Here is a 23,444-nt window from a genome sequence, read left to right as displayed (position 1 = left end):
TATATATCAAAGGATAATTTTGGAGGTTATGGCAGTAAAGTATCTTGTTTTAATAAAATCAGTATATGAGATCAATTTTCTGATATCAGTGAAGTATCTTGAAAGAAGGGACATCTTTTCCTAATTTGCAGAAAGACTCCATATAGACTAGTGGAATCCTTGGTTGTAGCAACGCTTAGAGGAATTGAATCTGACTATCCGAGGTAAACGTAGTTGCCGCTATACAAGGGGGTGAAGAGGTGTATAGATCCAACATAAGGGATATCTGGGATGCCTCCTAGTCATGCAAATCTTCTGTTGTATTGGACTTTTCCTTCTTTGTATGATCTTATAATCCCCCCAAAAGCATTCTGGGACTTGACTCTCTTTGCAAGTCTGGAGAAATGAGTTTAGATGAGAATGGAGCATAAGGAGAATTGCCTCTCTTTTAAGACAAATACCTCCAGTGAATCACCATGAATAATTTTTCAGTGTCCCCATATTTCTCAAGAAAAATTTCTGATGAAGAGCCTTGGGCACATGTCTGAGTGAAAGTTTCCAGGAGCTTGAAGGTGGGGTATTTGGCCCCTGTGGCTTCTGTAACAGAAGGGATTACACAACGGGGGATTCCGCCCAAATCTTTGACCGAAATGCTAGAAGCTCTTGCCCCCTCACATAAAAAGCTAACTAGGAAATCAACTATAACAATCAAATATCATTATAATTAGTATGTGGTATATGCATACAAATAATTAAGTCAACCTGTAAGCAAAATGAAAAGAGAAAATCTTTAGATCTATGATTCTATCAAAGTAATTTAGTTTTAAAACAACCTTGTTTCAACATAACACAGTATCAGTGCTGCAAAAGAATATTGGCAATCTCTTACAATCTCTTATAATCTCTGGAAATGGGATTTAACTTTTGAGGCCAGACTATCATAAAATACTGACAAATGCAGTGTTAAGTTGACTGTGGCATTTTCTTATGATACTGGAGGTGACTAATAATTATATGATTTCCTGGATGCATTCTCTTGAAATATTGTATTTACTCGTCTGGATTCCATTCAAGGGATCAGGTTATGCTGCAAGGTTTTGCCTACAGAAGCCTGAGAGGAGGCGGATGCCAAGCAGGGCCAGGTGAAGTATTTTCCCCTAAGCTGTCAGAAACAGCATAATTAAAGGGGTGAGTATAAATTATGATGGAAAAGGGATGCCAAAGACAAGAAAAAAGGTATGAATGAGGTCAGGTACTGGAAAAGCAGAAATAAATCTGAAAGCGAAAGGGTCAGGGAAAAAGCTTTCAGCATAGAGGCTACAAGAGATGCCAGAGTACCAGCTGCATGGTATGTGAAAATGTTAAGAGCCATGCAGCACCAGGCACTAGTCGGAAATTGTCTGGATCGCAGGGAGGTGGCTGAGTTACAAATAGCAGTTTAAAATGTTAAGGCCTCTTGATTTAGGCTTGATTTAGGCTTGATTTAGGTTGACGTGAACCCAGTCATCCACAGAATCAGATAGGCTCTTGCCTGCACCTGTGCCCATAGCACAGGTACTGGGAGGCAGAACTCTGCTACTGCGGATGCCTCCCAGATCCCTTTCTGGGTTACCGGGCTACTTTTACTTGTGAAGAGAAAGGTGATCCGCTCTGCCTCATCGAGTTACGAGGACTTTCAGTACCTCTTCCGTTTTATCCGGTGACAGAACTGGCTGCTTACGTGTAAAGAGGTTCCCTCCACACCAAGCAATTTGTTCCCTTATGCGTTTGAAAAATTAGAAATTTTTTATGACATATGATAGAACCACCATTAGTTTACATGATTGAAAAATCTCTTCAAAATTCTTAGGAAAAAGAAGGGCAATAGTTCTCGTGGGCAATGCTATTTATATCAATGCAAAATTCCAACAAAGCACAAGAGAAGAGAAAGAAACCAAACCTTAGATCTATTAGGCAAAATATATGGTAACTTGAAACAAATGAGTGCTATTGTTTGGATGCTTTGAAACAAAATTCAGGAATAACTGTATATAAATGCTATCATAACTTAAAGCCAAAATTATTTTCTTAAAGTGACTTTTGAATTCTGAAACAGCTTATACTTTCTAGGTAACCATCAGTTCATAAAGACCTTTAAGCCTCAGCCATTTAAAACCTGGTAAACTCCAAATCATTAGGTTTGATTCCATATTTCCATGGTCTGATTTTTTTTTTTTTTTGAAACAGAGTCTCACTCTGTTGCCCTGGCTAGAGTGAGTGCGGTGGCGTCAGCCTAGCTCACAGCAACCTCAAACTCCTGGGCTCAAGCGATCCTCCTGCCTCAGCCTCCCGAGTAGCTGGGACTACAGGCATGTGCCACCATGTCCGGCTAATTTTTTCTATATATTTTTAGTTGTCCAATTAATTTCTTTCTATTTTTGGCAGAGATGGGGTCTCGCTCTTGCTCAGGCTGGTCTCGAACTCCTGAGCTCAAACGATCTGCCCACCTCGGGTCCCAGAGTGCTAGGATTGCAGGCGTGAGCCACCGCGCCCGGCCCCGATGGTCTGATTTTATCTTTTTTAAAAAACATATTCTTATTAAATAGTTAACTGCAACTGAAAGTACAACATATGACCAAAAACAATATCATTTTATTGAAATCTCATTACATACAAAAGAAATTACCTATTTCTAAACGTATGCAAATTGTAAAAGACAAAAAAATTTTTTTCAGCCTAACAAGGATTGATATTTTATTCAACCAGTCAATAGCTACTATCAATGAACAAAAGAGACAAAAATTCTTGCCTTCATGGAACTTACATTATTGTCATCTCTGATTACTTCCTGTCCCATATTTTTAATACTTACAAACTATCCAATCTTGTCAATCTGCCTTCTGAATAATTTCTAAAATTTATTCTTTTCTTTCTGATTCCCTGACAGTTGGATTAATTTAGGCTTTCATTGCTGCTTTTAATACATATATATTTCAGATAATTCATGCATGTGGTTAAAAAAAAATCAAACAGTAAAAAAAAAAAATGCCTCTCATGCACACCTTGTGTTCTTTCCCCTTCGCAGAGGCAACCACTCTTACCAGGTTTTTGAGTATCTGGACAGACATTCAATGCATATGTGAGTGTTCATTTGTATTTTGCATAAATGGTAATATCCTATACACTCTACTTTGTATCTTGCTTTTTAAAATTAATATATTTGGGGGGTTTTTCTGTACCAGCCTTATTCATTTTAATAGGTGTGTGGTTAATAAATGTATATCAACCCACAATTGACTTAAAGTCCACTACTGCATCAGTTAAGATAGGCTAGGTTATGTTACAGATACAAATAACCCCACAAATCTCTGTGGTTTGTTTCTTGCTTACAAAATGTTTGTTGAAGTTCTGGGCAACTGTCCAGGGCAAATGCCTTCCATGTGGCTACTCAGTGATCATTTGTTAGGGGTTCCACCATCCTACTGCTGTACCATCTGGAACAAATAGCCTCCTTAGTTGATGCAGCAGAGGGAGAGCTTTGGCAGGAAAGTAGCCCCACACTGCTTCCGCCTGAAAGAGACACACGTGCACTTCTTCTTGCAACCCATTCACCAGACCTAGTCTCTCCTAACTGCAAGGAGAGCAGGGAAGTAAAATTCTCACATGTACCTGAAGGACAGGAGAGTTGGCCATGCAATTAATAGAAATCCCTTTGAAAAACTATATTTGAAAAACTATATTTTATATTATTAGTCTGGATCTTCTTAAGGTGGTACCTCGCATACCTTCGGGTGTTTATAAACATATGTTAGCTAGCCAACATTAACAGTGTACCCATACCCCTTGATAGCATACCCAATCAATGAACAGCATTTTACAAGTATAAAATAGCTTAGTCAAAAAGCACCATCACAAGTTAGGTCTGAATTATTTTTCAGAAAAAGCAAAGATGGAAGATAAATGACGATTATTTTAGGAATCATTTAAGTACTGGTTTGGTTCATAATCAAATAAGTTATAGAACCTCTCAGATTGGCAATAAGAAAGATAAATGAGTATACCCATGTTTATTATAGCATTACCCATAATAGGCAAAAGGTGGAAGCAACCCAAGTATCCATTGAGAAATGAATGAATAAACAAAATATGGCATATACATACGATGGAATATTATTCATCCTTAGAAAGGAAGGAAATTCTGACACGTGCTATAACATGGGTGGACCTTGAGGACATTATGCTAAGTGAAATAAGCCAGTCACAAAATGACAAATACTATATGATTCCACTCGTGTGAGGTACCTAGAGTAGTCAAATTCACAGAGACAGAAGGTAGAATGGCGGTTACCAGGGGATAGAGGGAGGAGGAATGAGGGGTTATTGTTAAATGAGTATGAAGTTTCAGTTTTGCAAAATGAAAAGAGTTCTGGAGGTGGATGGTTGCACAACTATGTGAAGGTACTTAGTGCCACGGAACTATACACATAAAATGGTTAAAATGGTAAATTTTATGTTATGCATATTTTACAACAATAAACAAGAAAGGTGAATGAGTAAAAATCTTTAGAAAATGACAATAAAAATCTGTGAAAAAAACCTGCATTGCTCTGATTCCTTAAAGAAAGTTAGGAGGCAGTTGACAGGAGAGTAGTGAACTAGCAAGCTAGAAAGAGGAAAGCTTGTAGTCAGGGAATAAGAAACGATAGTTCATGATTTGGGAGGCAGAACACTTTCAGGGGGCCACAAGATCTAGAGTATGGCATAGGAGCAGGTGGCTGAGGTGGACTGAAGGAAAAGCTAATGGAATACGTGCATGTCAAGGAGCTGGGAGGCCAGCGTGTTGGATGGGACAGCCACATGAATGTTTAAATCCACCGCGAAGCTGGCAGGGCGAAGATGTGAGCAAGGAACCAAATTCTATAAATTAGTAAAATAGCCAGGAAAGTTCACCCTATTGCTTAGCATTCCTAGACTATATTTAGCCTCTAGATAGCCAACATATGCCAGAGGAGCTCATGAAAGACAGCTTGTGTAAATGAGAATGACAGCAGCTAAGAAGAGAAATGTAGCTGTCCTGTGGACCGTTCAAGTCTGCAAGAGCAGCACATTCCTTCCCCGTAGGAAATCTGTGTGGGAAAGCACATTACAATCAGAAGCTATTTAGTGAACATGGAATGAGAGAAAGGGTGGTGGCAGTGGAGAGGGAAAGAGGGAGAATTGTAGTGTTTAAATGCCTAACGACATCACCCTATAATAACCTGATTTTTCAGCCTCCGGAGAAGGGTCACTTGCCACAGGGACCCGATAAAGCAGTCTTACGATTCGGACGTCTCTCCTCCACTGAATATGCTGAGGGAGTATTGCCAAATTTTCTCTCTGATATCTTCTTTTTTCTGGGCATTCATGCTGACTACTCCACTTTTGTTGACCCATTTTTTTCTTTAGAAAAATAATGGCATTGTTTAATGTGTAACCAGTTATACTATGACTAAGGAGACATTCTGCCTCTGTAAATTAATATGTTGGTATTTGCCATTGACAGAATATTTGTGTCCTCCCTTCCCCCAAATCCCTGTGGTGAAGTCCTAATCCCCAGTGTGATGGCATTTGGAGGTGGGGCCTTTGGGAGGTAATAATAATTAGATTTTGATGAGGTTATGAGAGTGGAGCCCCCATGATAAAATTAATGTCCTTATAAAAAGAAAATGTAACATGAGCTATATCTCTCCATGTGCACGAACCAAGGAAGGCATGCGAGAACATAACCAGGTGGAGACCCTTCACCAAGCATCCAACCATACTGACACCCTGATCTCAGACTTGTAGCCTCAGAACCATGAAAAAGGAATGTTTGTTGTTTAAGCTACCCAGTTCATGACATTAGTTATAGCAGCCCAAACTGAGACATTTTTCTGATATCATTCTTTGGTGTCAATTTTAGTAGATTCTAAGAGCTGTATTTTGCCTTACCTTATAGCAACTATTATTTTACTTTTGCTATTACTATTATCATTACTGTTATGATCATTTTGTTAAGCTTCTGAAAATTTCTGATGACCTCACTGCCCTCTTAGCCATATTATTAATTTAATTATTTTTCCATTAATTCATTCATTTCAGTGAGTCTTCCAAGTGAAAGTCTCTTCCACTGGTACATTATGTACCAAGGTTCCGAGCTCCCGAGGGTCCTAAACTAAGCTGGCTCAGTCATGGAGAGACCTGAATTCCTAAAAGAATGATATAATTTGGACCAAGGACTTCTTTAAGGGAAATGGGTTCTTAGTCTCGGCTCTGGAAGTGGATGCCGCTAACTGGATTTTACTCAGGCATCCATTCAATTCTGAAGGCCCGTTTTAACCTGCTCCATCTTACTTTTTGTTGGGTACTTAGAGAGGTGCATTAACACTTTCAAGTCTCTAGAGAACCTGTTAGCATAGTATCACATCAAGAAGAAAAATTCCTATGGTGTCTTAAGCATGAAATGGCTTTTCATTTATTCCTTCTAGTGCCAAAATTTCAATTTATTTTCCCTTTTTTATGTGTAGTCCATTATAAGTACAGATGAGAGGGAACATTGGTGTATATAAAATCCCAAATTACTTAGCTTTGGATTTTTAAGCTTAAAAACAACTTTTTCCTTATAAGAAAAGAAGATATGTTAATTACCAAATAATTAGAAAACATAAAGAGAATATAAACAAGAAAAACAAAGAAAACTAAATAGCAATCATAATTCCACTCTCAATCATATTTCCTACCTGATTACATATATTTCTAATTTTTTTGGTGTCTAATGTGTCTCCTTTTAAACTTTTATTATGTGTGAATAGTTTCTTCATATATGCAATCATACATACCATGCATATTATTTAGTAACTCATTATTTTGCCTATATTGTGAATATCTTTCCATGTCTATATATACAGATTGATATTTCCTAATCATATATTCCCCTGCTTAAAATGTCTCTCCATTATTAGGTAAATGGCCAAAATCCTTAGCATGAATAACAACAATTAGTCTGCCTTCAACCTCATCTTTTGATGTTTTTCTGTACTCCTGACACATCAACCATTTGTCATTTCCTTGGACTCGACATGCTCTTATCCATGCTCTTGGCTGAAACTCCTTCCACATATACGCATCTTTTCCTGAACAACTCCTACTTACCTTACTTATCTACAGTCTTACTCTAAATAAGTCAGGTCCCCTGTTATATGATCTTATACCTCCCTGTTTTCATCATGGCACTTATCGCAAATGTAATCAATTGATTATTAGATAGGTTATTTGATAGATCTCTTCTCTGCCAAACTATGAGCTCTGTGAGGTAAGAGATTATATCTATTTACATCTTCTTTGTGTTTCTAGCACCTAGCACAGTGTCTAGCACATAGTAGGCACGCAGTAAACGTTTGTTGAATGGACTGTAATAGGATGACAGGAGGAAAAAGTGGGTGCAGATATAAGTTTGTAGGTCTTAAGATAACAAGTAGAGGAAATTGCCTTTTGCAGTTACTCTTCTCAGTGAAGTAGGAGATGAGAAAATCTGAGAGTGACTAAGAATTTGGAGGTAGAAGAGAGGGTATCAGATTTTCAGGATAATGGGAAACATTTTAGAATACTCATGGTGAAGAACTGGAGAGTCGGCTAAGTAACATAAATATCTTTTTATGACATGTGAAGGTTAAGGTTAGTGGCAGCATTAACCTGTCTGGCGTAGGATTTTTCTTCGGCAGAATGTCAGGACCTGAGTGGGTTTGGTAAAGGCAGACAAATAGATTCCCCTAGGGTTAGTAACATACTAAGAGGTAGGACAGAAGAACAATTGGGCAAAGGAGTTTAGGATATTGGGAACAGAATATTAAAGTGTTAGATTATAGTAACTAAGCTGTGTAAGAGAGGAAGTGAAATCAAAGAGTTATCAGGAGAATGATAAAAGGTCAAGGGGCTGGAGATGTAAAAGTTGTGGTGAGAGTAGAGTTCAAGAAACTGGAAAAAGAAGCAGCTTCAGTCATAGCACAGAATATGTAGTCACTTTGAAGTTGATTGTGAGTTCCAAGGAATGATCATGGGAGTTGGTGGCTGAGGGGGGATGATGGAGGTCATGGGAGATACGTGAGGCAGGTGTCGGACCCCCCAGGATACTAAACCACCTGGGATGAAAGCCTGGCTTGGGATGAGAGGAAGAGTGAGTTAGGTGTCAAAAATTTCAGAGAAGGAGAGGGGAACAGGATATTAGAAATGTTATCCTGGAGGTTGTGATAGTTGAAGCTGTGTTTATGAGACTGCCTGAACAGAGCTCATAACGTGAGACAATGGAAGAAGACCACCAATATTTACAGAAAGGAAACCCATTCCATTAAAAAGACAGGAAAATATGGCCAGATAGGTAAGAGAAAAACCAATACGAAGTATTGAAAGTGAAGAAGGTGATAGGAATTGGAATGTGCCTGGAATAGTGCTTTTTATATATTACAATTTTAAAAAAGAGGTCAATGGAGAAGAGGCTGGAAAAGAGATGATGATTATATTTGGTGATGAATGAGTTCTTGGTGACCTTATGGGAAGTTATAGAGTGAATACTATGCATCCAATTTAATATTGTAATTTTACCCTCCTTTCAGATCTTCTGAGAAGTATAATATATAGTTATCAGGCACAGAATGAGAAGGTCTGTCATTGTTTTCCACATTATAACACTTGTCCCCATCGTAATCATGGATTGGTTTTAAAATTTCTTAGGATACTCTATCTTCTTTGAATGGGCTAGTTGTGATTTGTTCTATTTTAGTTCCCTACCTCCTTTAAAGAAATAAGAGATTAGGTTATTCTTATGGGAACATTGCATTCAACTGTTTTTCTATCGAGAAATTGTCACAAATTAAAAAGATGTCATACTTTTCCATAAATTTGAAAACACCACTACAGCATTATCAATATTTAGATAAAGGTTTTCTGGTGGATATCCACACTTGACTCTATTCATTTTTTACTATGTGAGTGTGATCTGGCTCGGAGCATGTACTATGTCGTGAAGTATTTATTTGAGGATTATTAAGTATATTGTTTCAAAGTAGAAGTTAAGTAAGGTGTCATTCACTGTATGACCAGAGATGATATTTTAAATTGTGCATAAAAGGATTTTTATTTGAAAATGCGTGCTACATGTACTATTAAGGTTATTAAGTATGAAATTTCTGATTTCCTTAAGTACTAACCTTGACAGTTGATATCTCTGACATTTCACTTTGACACTTCTTGTTTTATGTTTATTGTGAAGGTACGTCCTCAGTCTTTCAAACACACATTTTGGCTTGTGATTATCTTTCAAAATGTTTTTAGAGCAATTTTTGTGAGACCATGGATAAGTCAAAATTTTGTGTTATTTTCAAATATGAGTTGTAGAACCAATGCAGCACAGACAGCTTGAAATATCAATGAAGTGTTTGGGAAGGATGTGGCTAATGAATGCACAATAGGTCAATGGTTTGAGAAGTTCCATTCTGGTGATTTTAATCTTGAAAATGAGCCATGTGGGTGACCTGAGACCAAGGTGGATAATGATGAGCTGAAAGCTGCAGTGGAAGTGAATCCATCTCAACCTATGCATGAATTAGAAGCAAGGTGTGACTTTACTATTGCAACAATAGTGGACCATTTGAAACAAATTGGCAAGGTAAAGAAGCTGGATAGATGGGTTCAGCATGAATTAAACAAGTCGGAAGAGAAATCGTCTCGAAGCTTGCCTTTCTTTGCTGTCACAACATAAAGACAAACCATTTCTACACTGTATAGTGATGTATGATGAAAAATGGATTCTTTTTGACAATAGCAAGCATTTGGCACAATGGTTGGATAAAGATGAAGTGCTGAAACACAGTCCAAAATGAAATATTCATCAAAAAAAGCTAATGGTGCCTGGTCATCCAGCGCTGCTATTATCCACTACAGCTTCATGAAACCTGGTCAATTAATTACAGTGGATGTCTACTGCAACCAATTGGATGAAATGATGAGATGGCTTTGATTAAGCAGACAACATTGCTCAATGGAGACAGGCCAACCCTCTTGCGTGATGATGTTCAACCACATATCCCACAAACAATGCTGCTCAAACTACAGAGGCTACAGGTTGAAACTCCGTCATCCACTGTCTTCACCAGCCCTTGCACCAACTGACTTCCACTTCTTCCAGGCTTTGGACCACTTCTTGCAAGGAAAAATATTCGACTCTCAACAAGCTGTGGAAAACATCTTGTGCAATTTCATGGCCACTCGCTCTCCAGGCTTCTTTGCTGTTGGCATAAACAAGCTACCCCGAAAATGGTAAAACTATGTCGATAATTTAAGTGCATACTTTGATTAATTGCACTGCTTCTAGTTTGAGATATAATAAACTACACTTTTGATTGGAAATCGGACATTTCATATTTAATCACCTAATTGTTTTGAAAGCAAAAATATATGTATAAAATATATGTACATAAATATATACAAATGCATAGAAAACAGCTATCCATCCATGGCCAATATTTGTTGGATGGCTGCTATGAGCTAGACATTATACCAGGTACTTGGATATGGTATTGCCTGAGGGAGGCACAGTCCTGCTTCCCAGACATTGTAGTCTCTAGGGAAAAGCAAACATTAAACTAATCTTACAAGCATGATGACCATTACAAGGGGGGAAATATGTAGTGCTATGGATATGTATAATAGAGCATTGCAAAGACCATCCAAAATGTTGATGGAGGTTATTTCTGGAAATCAAGAAAGATTTGACAAGTGATTTTGTATTTTTCCCCTTATTCTTTTTTTATTTTTCACACTTTTGTTTAGAGTAAAACTTTTTGTATTATTCAGGGTTCTCCAGAGAAACAGAATGAATAGGATATGTAGATATAGATATAGATACAGGTATATAAGAGGGGATTTATTATGGAACTCGCTCATGTGACTATGGAGGGCGAGAAGTCCCACAATATGCCATCTGCAAACTGGAGAACCAGGGAAGCTGGTAGTGTAATTCAGCCCAAGTCTGGAGGCCTAAGAACCAGAGGAGCCAATGGTGTAACTCTTAATTAAAGGCTGAAGGTCTGAGGATCAGGAGACCCATTGTATAAGTCCCAGAGTCCAAAGGCCCAAGAAGCTAGAGTTCTGATGTCCAAGGGCAGAAAAACATGGATGTCGCAGTTCCAGAAGAAAGAGAGAATCTGTCCTTCCTCTACCTTTTTGTTTCTATCTGGGCCTCAAAAGGATTGGTTGATGCCCACCCAAATTGGTGAAGGTAGATCTTCTTTATGCAGTCTACTGATTCAAATGGTAATCTCTTCCAGAAATCCCTCACAGACATACCCAGAAATAGTATTTTACCTGCTATCTGAGTATCTGTAAACCAGTGAAATTGACATATAAAATTAACCATCACACATTTGTTACCAGAAAAGACAATGTTAATTAAGTGAAAAAAGTCAAACAAAGCATTTTGGTTCTGTTTTATCTCTTGCAATTCTAGTCAACAACTTTAGAATTTTAAAGTTAATTTTAAAACACTGAAATCTAAACTAAAGATAATATTGTATGTTCTTTTATTGGATTAGTCAGTGAGAGTTACTGATTTTTATTCAATCCTGGATATCTTAGTAGCATTTTGATTAAAGAATAGATTTATAAAGCATAAAAACAGACAGTTCAATGGAACAGAACAGAGAGCCCAGAATTAAACCCACACATATATGGCCAACTAATTTTTCACAAGGTCACCAAGAACACACAACGGGGAAAGCACAGCCTCTTCAATAAGTAGTATTGGGAAACCTGCATATCCAAATGCAAAGGAATGAAATTGGATCCTTGTTTTAGCCCATATACAAAAGTTAGCTTGAAATGGACTTAAGACTCAAATATAATGTCTGAAATCATAAAACTCCAAGAAGAAAAGATAGGGGGAAAGCTCCTTGATATTGGTCTTGGCAATGATTCTTTGGACATGACACCAAAAGCACAGGCAGCAAACGCAAAAATAAACAAGTGAGACTACATCAAACAAAAAAGTTTCTGCATAGCAAGGGAAACATTCCATAAAATGAAAAGGCAACCTATGGAATGGGAAAAATATTTGTAAACCATATATCTGATAAGTAATTAATATCCAAAATACATAAATTCCTTAACCCACATAAATCACTAGCAGAAAACCAAATAACTGAATTTAAGAAATGGGCCAAGGACCTGAATAGAAATTTTTTAAAAGAAGACAGACAAATGGCCAAGATGTTTGTGAAAAAATGCTCTAATGCACTAATCATCAGAGAAAGGCAAATCAAAACCACAATGAGATATTACTTCACAGCCGTTAGGATGACTACTATGAAAAACACAAGAGATAACAAGTGTTGGTGAGGGTGTGTGGAAAAGGGAACCTTTAGACATTGTTGGTAGGAATGAATACGGAGTTTTCTCAAAATATTAAAAATAGAACTACCATATATTAATAATATAGCAATTCTACTTTTGGGTATATATCCAAAGAAAAGGAAATCAGTGTCTCAAAGAGATTTCTGAACCCCTATGTTCATTGCAGTGTTATCACAATAGCCAAGATATGGAAACAGCCTAAGAGACTCCATTAACAGATGAATGGAAAAAGAAATTGTGGTACATATTATACATACAGTAGAATATTATTAAGCCATAAAAAAGGAGGAAATCCTGTCACTTGCAACAACATGGATGCAGCTGTATGGCATTATGCTAAGTAAAAAATAAGCCAGATACAGAAAGACAATTCTATAAGATCTCACTTATATGTGGAATCCAAAAAAGTTGAACTCATGGAAGCAGATAGTAGAGTGGTAGTTGCCTGGGGCTGGGGATTGGGGAAATAGGGAGATGTTGGTCAAGGAATACAAACTTTCAGTTTAAGATGACCAAGTTTTGGGGATGTAATGTACAGCATGAGTGGTGATAGTTGTGTTAATTAATAATAATAATAAGAAGAATACATTTAGGGGGCCTACAAAATAAGCACTAATTAAGAAACCCAGAGAATCGGGGCTAAGTTTCACACTCTGCTTATATAGGATCATTAACAACTTGAACCTCAATTCCTTCAAAGTAAGAAAGAAGAGACTGAGATCGAACACCAGAGTATGTAAGTAGGCTGGGCAACTTGTTTAAAGCTACTACAAGTAATGCTGACATTCATTTCCATTAAACTGCACACCTAAAGGGTAGTTAGTGGAAAATTCAATATCAGATTCTCTGTGGTGATAATAACTTTTATAACTGTGTATTGTATGTTTTTTCTGGATTCTGAAATGACTCACTTATTCCCATATAGAAAAAACATCTAAATGGGAAATAGGCAATGCTGGCCAGGTACGGTGGCTCACGCCTGTAATCCTAGGACTCTGGGAAGCCCAGGCAGGAGGATTGTTTGAAGCTAGGAATTGGAAACCAGCCTGAGCAATAGTGAGACCCTGTCACTACAAAAATTTTTTTAAAAATTGTCTGGGCATGGTGGTGTGCACCTGCAGTCCTAGCTAATGGGGAAGATGAAGGAGGGGGATCTCTTGAGCCCAGGAGTTCAGGTTGCAGTGAGCTGTGGTGACGCCATTGCACTGTAGTCCAGGCAATAGTAAGAGACCTTGTCTTAAAAAAGAAAAAAAAAAAAAAAGAAAAGAAAAGAAAAAAAAAAATAGGCAAATGCCTAAAGTATATAACAACTTTTTTCACACTGGTCACCCTGTTAAGAAAGAGAGACTAATAGCAATTGACAGTTAAAAAAAAATACTCACTTAGAACATTTATACAACATGTACATTACATTTCAAAAGGGCTTGACAATGAAATGTAGTCCATACTAAAACTACATGGACCGTAATGTAATATTCAGGGCCTTGTAGACTCTTCAAGTTCATCATTCTGAACATCATTTCCCGTACATATTTGGAAGTATCAGAGGACAGAATGCTGGGTAGACACGCTTTTGTGATACATACACTATAAATGCATGGTACAAACTATAAATCCTCATTTTTCAAGTGAGAGTGAATTATCACTTCAGCCTGGTAATTGGCACATTACGTGAGCTAGTTGATTTTTTTAAAACTTTAAAGGGAATATTTAAAGATACATGCATGACAATATATATTTGAGCTTCCTTGAAGCCAAACTTCAGACTTTAGATATGCTGAATCAGAGCATTGCTATAGATAGAGAATAGTAGATAGCTTTGTATTTGTTTGGTCTTCGGAAGATCAGTGATGAATGGAGGTTGGGCAAAACAGCAAGTGTTTAAATGGAAAACAGTGCGACAGGGATTATGGCAGGGTTAAGGTATTGGCAGTTAGCTAATGTCAATGATACACTTAAGAAACACTGTGTGCAGGATGCCTAGTAAATCACAGCCAGCCGTCATTAATAATCCACGACAGAAGGGAAAAGAGAAAGAAAGAAAAGTGAAAAGAGGGGTAGGAGAGAGCACTCAGTAATAAGATACACAGTGAAGCACAAAGTGTCCTCTAATTAGAACTATTTCTGTTGTCAGAGGACCCAGGAAAGGCTGGTTTGGTGAGTAGTTCAACAAATAACTAGGGAGCCGATACGCACATTGTCAGGTTGTAAATTTTTCACTTATTCCATTTCATTTGAATTATGTATATGTGTGTGCTTTTTAAAGGCATATGGTACCATACTGGGCAGGTACAATGGGGCTGAATTTTGACTTCCTATGTGTTCGTAAGCGTATTACAACTCCAAACAAAAAAAGCAGGTAATATATTGCCATCTAGTCTCTGGTTGGAAATTCTTAACTAGACAACTTTCCTGTGGCAACATGTGACAACAACCATTACTTTCAGTTCAGCCATATACAAAGAACTGAACACTCTTCCAATATCCATTTGACGTTTCCAGTCAATGTCCTTATCCCTATCTTATCAATGACGCCAGAGTTCACAGTGAGAAGCACAGAATGCTAATTTTTAAGTACTGACTAGGCTATTAAACTGGCAATTACCATATGGAGTGATAAGTGAAATGCTAGGGAAAGTAGGAGGTGCTATTGTCTAGATGATGACTTTAAAGGTCAAGGAAAGCTTCCTGTAGGAAGCGACATATAATATGAGACCTAAAGTATTTGTAAGAGGTAAACAGGCAAAGATAGAGGAGGAGTAGGGTGGAGAATATGGTTCAAGCGGAGGGAATGTCATGTGTAAGTCATGTACAAGTGAGAGAGACATGGCCATATGGAAAATGGAAAGCAATTTAATCTGTACTAAATGCAGATAGGTAAGTCTGGAGAGACAAGTTGAGACCTCATTAATTGCAGAGGTCTGAGTTTAAGCAGGGAAATGGCATGATCAGGTCTATGACAACTACAGTGATATGATGATTTAGAGCAGTAGTTGTAATAATCTGAGATGATGGTTACATAAAGTTGTTGAAATAGGTTGGGGGCAGAATTGACAATATTTAGTGTTGATTATTGAATTACAAATTCGTAGAGGAATTTCTGATTATGATTTTATTCCCACATTATGTAGCACAGAGTAAATATGTGACAAATATTTGTTAAATGAATGAAGGAATAAAACAAATTCAACCAAATTTATTTTCTTTTGTAACCTAACTTGGGAGAGGAGTTCTCATCTCCATTTTACTGCACTGAATTTTTAACACTGGCACAGGCTGGAGTGGTTTTTTTCATCAAGCTGCCATAACTTGAGAAAGAAAAATTATTTTTCCCAAATGTCTATTAAAGATATTTTAAAAAGTATAGGAAAATTGAAATAATAGCAAAATAAACAGACACCCACCACCTTGTTAATAATTTGCAATATTTCCTTTGTGTGTGCGTGTGTGTGTATGTGTATCATTTGATGTTATAGACATCACATTTCACCTCTAAATATTTCAGCTATAATTTCTAAGAATAATATTTTCACATAAAACCATGATAGCATTATTACCCCTAATAAATATAATAAGTCATACATATAATAGTAATTCAGAAATATAACAATAATTCACCTAATATAATCACTTTCAAATTTCTCCAATTAACCCAAAAATGTCTTTTATAATTTTTTTTTCAAATAAGAATCCAATCAAGGTTCACATGTGCTTGATTGTTAAGTCTCTAGAAATGAGTGTTTTCTGAGTAAAATATAAAAGTGATAGAATTATTCAACCTGGGACTAATACCTTAATATTCAATAGACGGTATTGGGCAACTAGGTTTATTTCCTGATTGGAAATGCTTTCTTTCTCTAAGCAATTAATTTAATTAGAAAGTGCATTGTATTTATGAGCCTTAGGTCAAAGGTTCACTTTCCATATGGGTCTCTTCTTACTCCATGGAAAGTAATCTCTGTCCATGTGATCGTACATTGAACTGTGTGTCCTAGGAAATCGCCTGAGAAAAGATTGGCCTTTGTCACTGGCAGGAACTGAATGAGTATATATAGATGGTGACGTAAAAATCCATTACACCTTTAGGGGCAAAGAAACCCTCTCAATAAATAATAAATTATTCGTCCAGTGGGACATTGGCCTAGGTGCGTACTTACGTCATGGAGTGCTCTGCAAGGTGCTTTCCACAGTTGAGTCTATGACTGGGGACAAAGAATAAGCTGAGATAAATGACAAACAAAGTTGGACATTGGTCTCTCCCATTTCACCTGCCAAATCATTAAAGTGTGTAAAATATTAGTCCTACTTTCAAGGACTAATATTTTGTCCTCCTTTCACTTCCCTTTCCCTCTCCCCCTCCGCCCTCTTTAATTGAAATGCCAGTAGGAGTTTGGCAGTGATGGACACCGTAGTGACACCATAATGAGGTTTGCAGGCCTGGCACAGTGTCTCTGTTTTTAGCTGCACAAGACTGAAAATATGATTATAATCTACATCCTTTGCATATATTCAAACCTAGTACCGCATTCTAGAGTGCTGACCGTCTCTTCCAAAATTGTGAAACTTCAAGCTGTTCATTAGCTCTGGCATTTTCAGAAGACTCAGTGAATATTGTTATGCCCACTAGTTCCTAGCAATGAAAATCTACTCGAAGCTTCCAATAGTGTCCATGAGCTGTATTAGAGAGGACAGAGAACCAAAACGGAAAGATTTGCATTCTCTGGGATAGATCTTTTATGATCTTTCTTTTTCCTTTTAAAACTTAAAAATAATATGTACTGTTCTATATCATGCAATCTGGTTTTATGTTAAAACAAGCATGAGTTTTCAGTGCGTGTTATATTTTAAATGTAAATATTTACAAGGGGATGTTAGTGACAGTAATGATGGGGTGGTCGTATGGTTTGGAAAGTTTGTGTATGAACGATAGTCATTTCCATTTATATTATACACATCACTTTTTGATTTGGAGCTGCCACTGCTCTTTGTAGAACCCGGCATTGACAGTAAACAGGAGCCTCTACCCTTAACATCTTTCCTTAGCCTTCGTTTCTGGCAAGCTGCCTTATTTCCAGTTGTTCCACACTAGGCTAATCCATCCCCTTTTCTTAAAATATACTTGAATGGGCCGGGCGCGGTGGCTCACGCCTGTAATCCTAGCACTCTGGGAGGCCAAGGCGGGCGGATTGTTTGAGCTCAGGAGTTCGAGACCAGCCTGAGCAAGAGCGAGACCCCGTCTCTACTAAAAATAGAAAGAAATTAATCGGACAGCTAAAAATATATGTAGAAAAAATTAGCCGGGCATGGTGGCGCGTGCCTGTGGTCCCAGCTACTCGGGAGGCTGAGGCAGTAGGATTGCTTGAGCCCAGGAGTTCGAGGTTGCTGTGAGCTAGGCTGACGCCACGGCACTTGCCCCAGGCAAGAGGGTGAGACTCTGTCTCAAAAAAAAAATATATATATATATACTTGAATGGCATGTTGTTAGAGGCTGCTTTGATGCAGATATTAGAGAATCCCTGTGTAAAGCATTCTTCAACATTCCAGCTCACTGGTGTTAACTAAAAATGTACATTATTGAAATGCAGAGATAAATAAGGTTCCGGAGCCAAGTTATTACTAATGCTTCAGGACATTGCCATTTTCTATTAAAGCTGATTCAGAGATAAAACTCACAAAACTGGAAACACCACCAGATGGGGCATCAACTGGAGGATAGATAGACTTCAGAATATATCAGCAACTGCAATCACAAATCGGTTGACAGTATGTTCACAGCAGAAAGGACCATCAGTGGACCAGGGATTCCTAATCACCAGTGTGTGGCAGATTAAGGGAGATGAAGAGAAGGGTTTACAGCTAGCCTTCAGATTATTGTGTGCAACTGGAAGCCAACTGTACCTCGGCTGAGCATATAGAAATACCAGGTATACATACCAGTGCACATAAACATTATCCTCCAGAAATGCCCTGCAATCGTTTGCCTTTCCCCACTGCTTGAAAATTTACGTTTGCCAGCAGAGCTTTATGCATATTGATTTCCTTCTCTGTCTGCCATTGTGAATCTGAAAGAAAAAGCCTTCTAGGAAATATTAAATAGTTTATTACCTCAACTGATATAACATTGAGTTGAGAATTTTGTCAGCGGTTGGTATTTTGGAGAAATTTAGTACTTCTGATGGAAAATTGTTTAAGGAAGTATGTACACGTGGGACTGTCTTGCCAGCCCTGCACACAGTTCAGGCTTTACCGTGCTCACTTAGTGGCGTGCTGCAAATCACAAAAGCATATGGAAATCTTTACTTTGTTTAGAAAATATATTTACTGAAAATGGTGTAGGAATGTATGTTGCCCAAAAGGGAACACTAAGAGGAGATTCTTTCTGCTCGTTGCTCAAATAAGATTTCAGGATTTTATTAGCATCTTTGTGTAGCCAGATAGGGGAATCAGAGTCGTAGACTGAGCTTGAGGTAAGATTTAAGCCCATCCAAGAACATCTGAGGAACTTCCAGGCAAGACTTTCATGAGTCCACTTGCAGCAGAGTTTGTCATAGAAAAACAGGGAGGAGGTAGAGAGGACAAAGGGTTTTCTGCCTCAGATATCACTGTTCCCCAGCCAGGTGCCCAAGTGTGAAGCTGAAACAGAAAATTTGCTTCTATGAATGAGGTATAGAAGCAAATTCCCTAAGACACTCAAGGGAGTAGAATGTGACATTAAGAGGGTGGAGAAGTATTTCCTTCCTTTCTGGGTGGAAAAAGACCTTGGCTTTGGTGTAGTGAGACTCCTGGGAATCCAGTGTTGGAAGCATCTGGAGATAGCATCGTTGGTGTGGCTAGCTAGACATCAGCCCTGTCACAGGGCCAGCAGCTGGGAAGTCAAAATGTGCCCTTCAGCAGTTTAGGCACAATATGAGTTTTTTGTGAGCTCGTGAGAATCATAATTGGGAAATCCCAGAAATATACTGGTGAGACTTCGAGTGGGACAGGATTCTGGAAATACCAGGCAGGGTAATGAACCAGTGTTCTCCCATGAATATGAGCCCGTGTGCAATAATGGCCATAGACATCTCTTCTGAGCATCTTACCTGTGCTAAATCATCAACCCAATAAGACAGATGCTATTATTATCTCTGATTTCTTTTAGATGAGAAAACTGAGGAACAGAGAAGTTAAATGACTTGCCTAAGGTTAAAGAGTGAATAAATGTACCCCAAATAAGACCTACCCAAGAACTTTGACCCGTACGCTACTCTTTACCCCTTTACTACACTGTCCTGTGGTATTAAACCACGGTCTGAGAGCAATCAGGTTCAGCAAACGTATGTGACTTGCTATTTTCTGTTAGGAACATCATCTAGCCCGTAAATCTAAGTAAAAATTAGGGACTGTTTATATTACAACAAATTAGCATTAAATTTTTAAAGTATAATTTGATTTATAAGATAAATGGTTCTTTAACTTAGGGGTGGCTAATCAGTATATAAAAGCACTAGAATTATTTACTAAAAATTATTTTGAAGATTAAATAAAATATATACATGTAAGTTTTTAGAAAACTATAAAGATTTTTTTTAACTAATAAGGAGTTATTATTTAAACTTTATATTTGTTTGTTATGGATTTTCATTTGTAGTTATGATTATTTTAATATAATAGTATTCTTTATTACTTGCCAAAGCAAAGATTTTACAATATACTTTAGAAAGTAAAGGTCTTACTACACTTTGTATTCTTATTCAAGCCAAATGACTTTCTGTTTGTATTTTTTTTATTCTTTCCTAGATTTTGAGTGACTTGAGTTCAGGGAGTATTGGATTTAACTTTATTCTCAAGCTGCTGCCACTCAGTAAAAGTGTGTGATCCAGATGAATGAATATGCAACTAATTAGTGATTCATAGTCACCGAGCTGAATATGTGAAGAAAATATGATAGAACTTTCATCAACGGAAAAAAAGTGATTCTTAAACAACTTTTGAGAGAACAAAAGTTTTGGATTATTTATTGAATTACTATATTAAATATCCTCAGTTCTGGTTTAATATGCTTAGAAGTACATAAATTCTTTCAAGCAACGAGGGCACCCTTTTTGTTAAAATAAAACCATTTTACTAAGTGGTATTCTAATGACCTATGAGCATTAATAAAAACTGCCTAATTTTTGCCTGAGGCTAACTCACCTATTAAATGAAGTCCCACCCAGAAAACAGACAGAAGGAGAAGCAGGGTTCATATTACTCTGGGGGCAGTTGAGCACCTGCTCAGTGCCCCAGGAGGCAAGATACTGAGAAACTTGTCTGAGGGTGCAGGGGTGTGGGCCCTAATCCTGACTCTGTCGCCCACCGCTGTGTGTCCTCAGCGGATCAAACCTGTTTCCTAATCTTGAAACTAGCAGCGAATCTCGACCATGACTAACGTACATGTAGCATAGATGGCATCCTGGGTCTTTTGAACAAATTCTAAAGCATTATTATAATGAAAGAAAGCACAACACTTCTCAGAGAAAGTTTTGTCTGTGAGGTTTTTTGTTGTTGTTGTTGTTTGTTGTTGCTTTTCCTGTTATGAAGAGACCCAGAAGCTTGGGGATTTATACCATATAAGAGATCGAGAGCCGGTGGAACTAGATGATCCCTCGTGCATCTTCCACGTGAAGGTTCTGTGAATCTGGTCGATCACTAAGTTTTTGTATGGAAAGAAACAAAGCTGGCCAGGAGCCAGAATTTGTTCTGTTTATCATGCCAAAGCCTGCCCCTCAAAATAACAAGCTTTTGAAGAGGCTAAAACTGTTTTTATTCTGAACAGTGAGAAGCCTGCTTATAATAAAAGGATAGCAGACTTCAAGTTAAGAGTGTTCCATTCTCTAAAAATCTAATATCCACATCAAATGAATCTGCCATAGACAATTACAGTTGCAAAAATTAGAAATGATTGTCATAATTTTTCCCTTAGAGTTTAACCAGAAGCGACAGGGAATTTTTTCAAGGTTACTCACTGTATTTTCAAAAGACAACCATTTTCTTTTTGTGGAAAATGCAAAATCTCCTTTTAAGAAATTAAATGAGATAAAATTATCATTTTCTACATCTCATTGAAAAAGAGAGAACAAGACAGTATGTTCCAATTAGCATAAACAGACAATAGAGATTTTCTTTGCTGCAGTCTCAGATCTCTGATAGGAGACATTATGTCTGGTACAAGTTATCGATGGAAGATCAAAAGTATTTTGTAGCATGACATAAACAAAGGCACAGAAAGCAGAAGGGAAGGAAAACTGAAGCCACCACAGTAATAATGAAACAACATAACATTTAACTAACCTTTCAAAATTTCTAAGATTTAGGAGTGACTGTAACACAGTGAGTTGTTTTGCAGAGATAAAATCAGAATTAGAGCACTTGTAAAAATTCTAAAGGAGAGAACAGAAACCAAATAGTCATTATGAAAACTTCCAATGACGGAAATTATTAGAAGTATCAAGCGGAAGAAGAGTAAGTATTTAAAAGGGCATTAATTGAAAAAAATACATGTACACACACAAACACACACACACACACACATACGCCACTTTATAGTACAACAAATCTGCCTTTACCTCGAAGTCAAAGTAGACTAGGCTGGGTAATAGGTTTTACCTCACTCTGATTTATGTGACTAAGATCATGGAAGGGCAAGATTTCTAGATGAAAACCATTAATCTGTTAGTTAATGTTATCAGAACTGAGAGCTGTTGCAATATATACTTGTTGGAGGACAATTCTCTATGGGTTTTTCACATTTCTGTATATATTGTGACTGCCATTTGCTCTGGACAATCTCAAAGATGTTTGTATAGTGAACAGACTTGGAAAATAGAGAAAGTGTTGCCCTTTGAGGCAAAGGATAGTTTCGCTTACAGACTTAGAAGGTAGGGTTAGCAGCCTCTAGAGCAATGGGCAGGCATGCTTAATATCCAATATAACAGAAAGGGCGACTCCCTCCAGAGCAAAGGGCAGGCATGCGAACTGCCCATTATAAAAGATTCTGGCTCTCTAAGACCAAGTTCCTTTCCTGCAACACGACCAACAGTGTGTTATAGCTGTCATCTGGCCCCCTTTGTTTTGTCTTATAAGAGCCGGGGCTTAGGGAACCAGCACAAAAATTCTGGCACTCTGGCTACTGCTATTGCTGTCCTTCATCTCTGATCCAGAAGTCTTGTCTTTCCTTCCAGCATCCATAAAACTGGCAGCATAATTTATAAGCTAGCAAGTGGGGTGAAAACCTCAGAACCTTCACAGTTCTTGACAATATTGACATTGGTAATTACCTTGGAGACGTTATGATCTCTTCTCTGGTGTTTTGGTAAATAATGGAAAAATTTCATGTGTTTAAAATGCATAATTGGGCCAGGTACGGTGGCTCATGCCTATAATCCCAGCACTTTGGGAGGCCAAGGTGGGAGGATTGCTTGAGGCCAGGAGTTCAAGATCAGCCTGAGCAACATGGTAAGACCCCCATCTCTACAAAAAATTTTAAATATTAGCCAGGTGTGGTGACATGCACCTGCAGTCCTAGTTACTGGGGAAGCTGAGGCTGGAGGATCCCTTGAGCCTAGGAATTCAAGGTACAGTGAGCTATAATGGTGTCACTGCACTCTAGTCTGGACAACAGAGTGAGACTCTGTTGCTAATTAAAAAAAAAAAGGATAATTTTTCAGTATGCGTGAACAATAGCTTTACTATCATATGGAGAGGAGATAGAGATGTATGTATAGAATTTGACCACTCTGAAAGTCTTTAGAAATACCAGTACTGGCAGATCCAGAAATTCTATATTTTCTGGGTCCCTAGAGTTGGCACAGCTCAGGGGACTAACAAAACTCATAAGACTGATATGTAGTCTGTAATGCTGATGTGTTCATTTATATCGAAAAATATGATTTCCAAGCAGACGAGAAGTTTGCCAGAAAAGAGAGGTAAATGCCAACTCCTATATGCAAATCACGTGCCATAATTAAAGAGATAATTGAATGCTCTCAATAGTTAGTCTCATCAGATCCGATACATGAGTGACCACTTTAGGTTATATTCCAGGT

This window comes from Propithecus coquereli, unplaced genomic scaffold, assembly GCF_000956105.1.
Source record: "Propithecus coquereli isolate 6110/MARCELLA unplaced genomic scaffold, Pcoq_1.0 Scaffold88, whole genome shotgun sequence".
NCBI lineage: Eukaryota > Metazoa > Chordata > Mammalia > Primates > Indriidae > Propithecus > Propithecus coquereli.
This window is presented reverse-complemented; position numbering follows the sequence as displayed.